Source organism: Pygoscelis adeliae, unplaced genomic scaffold, assembly GCF_000699105.1.
Source record: "Pygoscelis adeliae isolate BGI_AS28 unplaced genomic scaffold, ASM69910v1 Scaffold6, whole genome shotgun sequence".
Taxonomy (NCBI): Eukaryota; Metazoa; Chordata; class Aves; order Sphenisciformes; family Spheniscidae; genus Pygoscelis; species Pygoscelis adeliae.
In genome coordinates this window covers 6,097,307-6,106,908 of record NW_008825075.1, presented here as the reverse complement: position 1 = coordinate 6,106,908, position 9,602 = coordinate 6,097,307, and positions in this window count along the sequence as shown.

The window sequence follows — 9,602 nt, the reverse complement described above, 5'->3', positions numbered from 1 at the left end:
GACTTTTCTTAATAGAACAAGCACTGGATCCACCAAAGGAGCAATGGGGCTGTCGAGGTAACAGAGAATATACAGATAAGGAAGGGGGCTGGAAGATAGGGAGAATGACATTGGTATGTAAGAAAATCTCGAGTTTCATATGATGCAGGAGTTCACCCAAGATGGTCTGAAAATAACTTTTAACTAAAAGCAGCTACAAATGTGTGCACTACATGACTACAATTACTAAAAATTTTAAATTACAAAATTATTTGTAAATTACTATAAAATTATCCAATCACTATAAAAGTTCATCGATTTGCTGTTGTGATTGGGGATTACACAGCCTGAGTAAGGTTGCACTAATAAGGAGCAATTATGGAAAAAAAAATGTTTCTCTGAAGCTAGATGTGCAAAGGAAACACGAAGGTGATGCAGTTCAAAGAACCCAGTACCCCCAATGCTTGCATGCACGCAGTCTCCCCAGCTGAGGCAGTGGGAGTCAGCTATAACTAAGGACTGCATGCTTTGACCCTGAAGCATGACACTGTGCTTAGCTGTGCACCTGCACTCCACTTCACAAACCTAGAAGTCCTATTGATTAAAAGTATAGTGAAGTAGCATGTTTAAAGCCTATCTTTTTTTCCCTCTCTCTATCTTTAAACAAGCTAGCAAAATGATTCATTTGTATTATGAGTTTATGGCTCAGTACTATATGAAAAATTAAACATCTTTTGGTTTATGAGTATAAAAATTCTTTCTTATTGCAAAAGCCCAGCTTTGGTTTTCGTTCCTATCTCTCTTTCAAACAAGGCTAAATACAAGGAAGACAAAAGAGCTAATTTAATGTGTATTTGGTTTAAATCACACTCCTATACTAAGTTAATGCAGCTTCATCACACAATGAAATCTTTTTCAAAAAGTTATACAGCATTAAGAATTCCACACAAAAACTGTATATTTTTATAATTTAAAAGGCGTATTTTTTCTTTTTCTTCTGAATATTTGAATTTTAATTATCACCAGCATAAATGTACATAAGCAGATATCGTTTATCCAGTACCTTTGGATGATGTATGTATGGTAATGTAGTTTGTCAGTTTATCATCATTTAATATGATTATGTTGTTCTTTGTCTTTAGAATGTTAGAAGAACATGCTGCCATTAAACTTTCCATGTCTGTCTAGTTAATATTGTGAAAAAATAATAAAGCACACTGTGAGTTACTTGGTTTGCATTTGCATTGTTTAGGATTTGTTGATAAAAACCTACTCAAACATTTTGAGTGTAATCCCATAAATGAAACATAATGTTTCCTTCCTGGTAGTTCTATTGACATGTTCTGCTCAATATAGGCCAGTATTCGCCAGCCTTCCTCAAAGGCCTCTGTGCATCGAGACGCAATAAGCCGGGTTTGCTAAGCTGCTGCTGTGTGAAATACAGTCCACAGCCGTACCATACGCTTTGGGACCCGAGGGCAGTGTCACCCATTCTGCTGTTCCATACACCTGATGTCTTGTGGAAAGTGCAGCAAGACTCCTCTATTTATTTGCTAAAATTACTTTTTGTCCTTGTAGAAAGGAGCTGGAAGCATATCAGCAAGTTATTAGCAAGAGAAAAAGAAGTACTTTTTGTTACTGCTGAAGGTTTCAGTTATGATTGGTTTCCAGCAGGTATTTAGGTATTTTGCTTCTTAAAGGCTCGTATTAACTGGCCCTCAAATCGCAGTTGTTGCCACATACCCTCTGCGGCTTTAGGTCATGTAGAACATAGCTCAATGAGCTCAGGTAATGAGTATTTAACTGCCCTAAGAATTTACCCAGCTTCTTGAGTGGGATTTGCAGCCTAGCATGTGCACTGTGCTGTCATGGATGCGCTTGTGAGTGCCTGAAGTTAGTAGTTTAATGCCTTTCAAGGACAATTCAGACACGTGCAGAAGATCTACCCCTCTGTGTCCCTGAAGGCAGGGAAGGTGGAGGAACTCGGCCTGAAACCAAAAGAAGAAGCAACAGTAGCAGAACACAACTAATAGACTCTGTCCTCTGGGCTCTGGGATTAAACCGTCCAGCAGAGAGCAAGGTTACTAAATCCTTTGCAAGGCAGAAGGTAAGCAAATTTGCAATTCTGCAAGTACTGCCATTTCCCCCCCATTATTCTGTGAGACGGAAAAAAGAAGAAAAGGACCTGGAGGAAAGTAGCCTCAGCACTGTCTTTTTTCTAGCTAAAACCTAACAGAGGAAGATGGGATTAAGTTTCCCTAGGGAGGCAAACCGAGTTCAGCAAAAACAGGCAAATCAGTTCAGTGATTCTCCTCTTTCTGCCCGGTCAGATGTCTCCAGTTTTTCTAAAAAGCGAACAGATTAGCACCCATGATTATGGGTGCCTACCATAATCATGCCTAATGATATGGTAGGCATAATTGCCTACCTTACCACTGGGACCAAGCACAGTGAACAGACAGGGAGAACGGAAGAGGTCTGGATAAAGACAAAATGAACATTAGACCTGATAACTAAGGTGGGTTTTGGCTATCTGAAAATTAGGTAGGAGAACCTTTAAAACAAGTTTTGCTGGGCCAAAACCAGAAAGGTCCCTTCTCAAAATATACTCGAATAGTTTCAAGCACTGTAAGTCTCCACAGAAGCTGCACTGCTGGCGGTGCGCTGCAGTCCCTCTGCGGCAGCAGGCTCTCAGTCCCACAGTACCTATAGCTCCTGCTTTTGTCCCCCTAGCTTATTAAATATTTAATGGGAGACTGCAAATGATACAAAGTGAAATTTATTCCAGTGTGAATGGCCAGATAACAACTGCATGCCATTTAAGTTTCACGTAACACCTGACCCTAAGAGGGGTTAGCTTTCTGCTTGTAAGTAACTTTTTGGTATCAAGAACTGCTTCTGAAGACATTTTGCTCAGGGCAAAAGACCAAGTAGTCAAGATTTGTGCACTGCAAGAAACTGACTTGCACAGATGGACAAACAACAAAGCAGCTCTTGAAGCATCCCATCATAGTCTGTAGTTTACCGCACCCCGCTACAATTGAGCGCGAGTACTAAAAATGTTCAGAATGGCTCTCTAAAACCTCAAAGGGATAAATACGCAAGTCAGTAAAAACCATCAGTATCTAATTTTTTCAGGACTTCTCAAGATGCAGGCACGCTCCTTGCTATCCTGCCACATACTGGAAAGTGTTTCTGGATTAGTTCAACCAGAAGATGCCTCTTCCTCTCCGATGGGAATACCTATTCTGGTACTGACCTGTGCAACTCATTTTAAATGTACTGAGTTGCCTCTTGGATATTCTGGAGAAATGTATTAGTGTGTCCTCTTCTGCATGTGTCCTCCAGAACTCCCATTACAAGCATGACCACAACGGTGGGAACACAATGCCTTGATTGTAGTGAGAAGCTCTGAAATCTGCACTCAAACTCAAACAACGTCCTGGTCATGCAGATAAAAATGTGCATCTTTGTACTGGTGCAAAGCTTTATAAAGCCACAGGTGACAGAAATAAAAGCCAGACAATCTATTTATTTGAAGATGAAACAGAAAAAGGAACCTCCTTCCCTTTCCTTGTCCACCTGATAAGCTACAGACGCTTACCTGCCAATGCCCTAATTGGTAATTTTCTTGAGGTCACCTGGAGTTTAAATTTCTCCCCACCTGTACATTTCCGTGCTAAAAAGATTACTGATCCTCAATGTAACCAGTAAGCAAACTTTTCCCTTTCCCACCTGTGCCTTGAAGAATATTACTGTGCTCACCTCTCTGGGAACACTAAAGACTCTTTGGCAGATAAGGTGTAATATATGTGGATGATACTATTAGTGGATTATTAACAATAATGTCCAATGTGCGTATCTCGGGATATGCTATGGTGATCACAAGCACCGTGGTGGTCTCTGCATTGGTAGACCACTGAGCTGAGATAGTTTCATCCAGATTATGAAGAGACACCTGATGCCATTTCTGCCAAAGCAGCCACAGCCCATGCTAAGGTGTTTACTCAGGCTGTAGGGGGATGAATGACACCTGATCCAGCACCATCTGGATGGCACAAACAGGCTTTATCCCGTTCACCATAAAGCCCTGTGGCAGAAAGTTAACTTACAGTAGGGGAAAAAAAAATTTGGTCAACTTGACCCAGCAGGGGTTACGCTGGAGCAGTACTTCATGTAATGCATTTATGTAAATGCATGCCATGCAACTACTTCATATTCCTTCAAAAACTGCTCTTTCAGTCAAGTATCATGAATCCCAAAACTGGATTTATTGTACCACTGAAACAATAAGCTTCATGTCTTATGCACATGAACTGACAAGCATATCTGATGCAAACACATAAAAGGTCAATGCATGCAGTCTATTACTAACCACTGACTGGGGCCATGAAGTTACTCATTCACACTGGGGTGGCAACAGCTTTGATAGACCTTTGTCAATCTTTGTCTTTGTTGGGGCAACTACATCAGAAATTGTGAAAGGAGAAAATGCTGCGTTCAGCACTAAAACGGACAAAAAACTAGACTGCACATTATTGCTGCAGTGGAAATAATCATCCCCAATTTACTAAAAGCTTACTCAAAAAAACGGAAAACAACTCACTTGTCAAAAAGCCTCTTGCTCTCTTCTAGGGTTCAACCGTCCAAGACGCTTGTGTGACAGCACATACCTCTAGTTGTCTGGGCGTACTTAGCAACATTCAAACTACGCAGCATTTCATAGAATCAGAGAGTGGTTTGGGTTGGGAGGGACCTTCAAAGATCATCTAGTCTAACCCCCCCTGCCATGGGCAGGGACATCTTCAACTAGACCAGGTTGCTCAAAGCCCCATCCAACCTGGCCTTGAACACTTCCAATGAGGACATCCACAACATCTCTGGGCAACCTGTTCCAGTGTCTCACCACCCTCATTGTAAAAAAAATTCTTCCTTATGTCCAATTTAAACCTACCCTCTTTCAGTTTGAACTTGTCCTGTCACAACTTACACATATCAAATCTTAACAGCACCTCAGAACTATTAAAAATAGATAAATAAATTGACGGTGTGACTCTTGGATAGTTTGGAAAGAAAACAGCGGGAGATTGGAAAGTGAACCCAAGTGCCACGTGAGACACCGTAACAGGCGACAAGGCAGTTTGGAAATGCACTTCCTTCAAGACAGTATCACTGCAAAATGCTGGGAGGCATCATGCCTCCATACCTGTTGCTCCGCGGTCCCACAGCACTGCAAACGGCCAATCAAAGTGACTTTGGCTAAAGAGCCCCTCTTCCTGACCTGCGCCATATCCACTGCCCCCTCCCTCCGAAGAGCAGAGGAACCCACCGGCAGGACCCAGCAATGCAAAACACGTCAACCAACCTCAAACACAAGTTTTGGCAAGCCCATTTTCGTAGCGTAAAGATGCCAGCACCCTGTAATACTCCTGGCAGGCGGAGGAGAAGCCACAGTGCTGCAGTGTAATTAATGTTGCTTTTCAGCAGGGAGCCGGGGCGCAGACGTACCCTGTAATGCTTTCGGCAGAGCCCAGCCAGCAGCCTGTGCCGTCTGCTCCACCGCCCAGACGGCGTGGCCTGAAAGGGACCGCTGCCTGCACTGCTCTGTCCTCCGGTAATTTTGCTTGAAGCCAAAACTGGCAGCAAACCAAGGTGTTCTCTCATGAGACTGTAAATTAATGTTGCTGAAGGAAACTGGCTAGTAGTTCATGTGGCTCTGGGTTTGCTTTCCATCTGGTGTCGAACTTCAAATTCCCTGTACAGCTAGGAATAAAACAGGTGAGGTGCCTGGCCCACTCAGCACCCCCTGCATATTACTAATTTCCTTTCATCCAGACCTTTAAAAAAAAGATCCCCGATCTTGCTACAGTTTTGAAATGTTATAGGGGATTTTTTGCACTTAAAAAAGCAGCTGTTATTTCTCTCCAGGCTTTGCAAACATTCTCACCCTGAAGAAACTCATTTGCTGCTAGCAGCAGGCACAGCTTCCTCCAACACACAGCTCTAAAAGAAGCTGCTACATTTTACACTTAAAAAAGTAGCTGTGGAAAAGAAACAGATGTATTTTAAACAAAGGCGCTCATTTTCAGCTCCTCCTCACTCCTCCTCCTCCTCACAGACAAGGTATCTAATAAGCCCTTCACTCTAGCTGCTGACCACCTAAATCAGCACGATGAATTGTCCCGGTGTTTGCATTAGGGACATAAAATCAATCTTTAACCAAGGACAAATAGCACTGCTTCCAGTTACATCCAAGTCACAGCTTCCAGTTCTGGAATTAGACGTCAATTCTGTTACTTTGCGGCTGCTCCCTTGTTTTCTGCCAAGATAAAGGGGGAAAGGAAGGCCAGTCCAGAGGCCATAAAAGATATTCAAGAAGCATAAAAGGAAAAAAACTATACAGCTACCTCCAACAAGAGATGAGACAGCATCTGAGGTTCAGATAGGTCTCGGCTCCCCTTCACATCACACGCTTTTCAAAGCATGCTACCAACTCGAGAACTACTCCCATCACCATCTACTGGGAAACTCCCATTAATATCAACTGGAGCTAGGGAGAGGTATTTTAGTACTTGCACTGGAAGTGGAGCCATTGATAGCTGCAGAACAGCTTTAACTGCTACACAAGGTTATTCAACTACCTGAGAAAAGCATGGATCTTTCCTCAAATATCTTTACTTTTCTTAAGTTCAAGTTGATTGCGGTGGGAAGCTCTGTGGCTGGAAAAAAACCAGAGAGCCATCCCGAGTACTGCTCATCCCTTATGAGGACAAAACCCCAGCTGTCCCTTTACAATACTTGCAAGCCCCTTTGAAAGCAACACCAAAACCCGTGATACAGTCAGAAAGGTATTAGGAAAATGGAACATGACACACAGCTGCGACATGTATCACAAGTGAGCACAACACGTGCAAACACAGATGTACCCTGGTCTAAGCAGTATCGGTTTCTTTGCTTATTTTGCATGCTTGACAAGTGACATTTTATCTCATGCTTTCCCAAGCCTTTCTGGAAGTAATTTCTCTATGCATCTTCAGAATGCCAGCAACAAGGACATGATCAAAAAGTCTCCATTCGCTTACCCTAAAATGTTTCTCCTACAGGAGAAAATTTATTAAAAAAATCAAAGTCCCTGGTTCAATTCATTTTTTCGATTTAGTAGTTATTTGGAAAGAATTAGCTAGTCAAAAAATATGTCACTTTTGGCAAACAGAAGTATACACACCCATGTAAAAAAAAAAACCCTGTCCTTCATTTTCAACTGTATGTCCACTGCTGAATCATCCTTTTCTTCAATTACAGCTGACAATTGCACAGATGTCTCCAACGTAGTTTGCTCATAAAGACACATTCATTGCAATGAGATACATGACAGAATTCACACTTAACAGTTGTCAACATAACTTCATTAATGTGTCTTGAGTATCCATTTGCCCACCCCCACCCACTTCAAAACCAAAATTAAAACCCGCTTTTCTTCTGTCATCACATCCTCCCACAACTATCACCACTCATTCAAGTGTTAGGAAAATAAGTCACCGCTTTTTCCATAATCTCCATCAACTAATGCTACTTCCAACAAAAGCAGTGTACAAACAAACTCAAAGTCACAAATGAAAGAAGCCATTTTCATTTCCCAAAGACCACATCTATTTATCTTGTTGACCCATCCAATTAAGTGGTATGATTCACCAATGACTAGTAGCACAAACATATATTCATGTCTTAAATTCTGTCAAAACATTACAAAATTAGACAGCACAAAGCAGCTACCAGTGGCATTTTAATGATGTGCCCATGGTGACAGTAGCTGGCAAAACAAATGTTCCAGCGTTACATGAGGCCTTTTAATACGTAAAGTATTTCCTATAAAAATAAGCTTGCATACTTAGAAGACAACAGGGTGGTAGAGGTCAATTATAAAAATTACCTTTACTGGGTAGAAGATAAGTAAATGTTCTCGCTTATGAATGTCAGGCAAGCTTATCTTATGCACACGTGGAGCAGCAGCCTTAAATGGAAACAACAAAAGCTATGGGACTCTAAACAAGAAGAATGCTTGTATTTCATATTTGTCTAAACAGGAGGTGAGCACATGATGGAACATGTCTACAGATGGAGCCAACTGTCTGAAAACAAGAGATGTTAGCAGATTTCATTTTTTGAGTAAAGACATTTATCAGTCAAAACTACTTGTGACTCATGCTGAGATTAAGTTTTATACTAGAACGATCAATTAAACCACCTGTTTATGTCATCATTGAGAAGACTGATAATCAACCTGCACACATGAACTGTGCTGTCAAGGTCTATTGACAGCAATAACCAGGGACTTGGCTACAACACTGCTCACTTTTCATACTCTCACAGGAACAGAAACAAAATGTTCAACTCTGGTACCTCTTTATGATTACTTGAACTGAGGGAGGACTATAAGGTAGAGCAAGTTCAAATAGGATTCAGTAGGTCCTCCCTACTCATATCGGGCTTTGGATTTTGCAAGACATTTGCATCTTTAAATCCTAGACGGAGCTAAGGGTGTTGTGAACCTCGTAAGGGTCAAGCCTTTGGTGACCTTCAGAGCCAGGAGAGCACTACAACCTGAAGGGAATATCGATGCTGGGAGGTGGGGCACCAGCAGAAGGAAATTTCCCTCCTTACTGGAATTTGGCTTAGGAGGGCGTCCCTTTGAATCCCTCCACTGGTGTCTCACTCTGCTCCTTTGCTGTCTCCCCTCTTTTGCACTGCAGATGTGTGCACATACATAGCTGTAACTTAAGACCCCAGGACCGATGAATGTCCTCCTTATTGTCAGACAGGTCTCCCCGCCACTGGGCTATATAGAGAGCATTTACCGTCACAGGTAAGTGCCCTCATGAAACAATCAATGTTGTGAGACAGCTTTTTCCCTGAGTTTCCCTCTCTCCTCCAGCCTCTCCGACCTTGTTCGATGGGAAGATGGAACACGATAAGGGAAGGAAATGGTACAGCTGGACGTTCCCCAGGAAATCTTGGGATAGTTCTCCGGTGGAAGAAAAACATCCATGGAAGCTATAAAATCACTTCTAAAACTGATATATCTGTATTGCAGGAAGTATGTGGTGAATCTTTCTTCGTAAATGTGATTTGAATATATGTAGGTAATACAGTAAGACAAATTCAAGTTCTGGCAAATGAAGACTTTCTATTACCATATATACTGTACTAAGCAGAAATTCAGAATTACACACAAGAACATGAGAAAAAAGTAGTCATACTGACAAAAGTGGGTGGTTTTTTTTAATGTAATTATTTTACCAAAAATTCCATCTAAACGCAAAAGCTTAATATAATGTTAACCATGGTGCTGCTATTCTACCTGTATAATCAGCTTAATGCCTCTGAAGATTTAAAGAATAGTGTAGCAATTATGTGATTGCACCTTAATACCAGCTTTAAAATGAAGGGAAAAAATCACTTCTGTATGCCTCACAGAAACACGTAATTGCTTTAAATCCATCTTCCTTGAAAGCAAGCTCTAAACTCTCCAGTTTCAAAACAGACAGATGAATCTTATGCAATTTGTCTGGTTTCTAATTATTAAGATAATTCATAATAAAAAGCTGGAGGGGGAGAATTAGGTG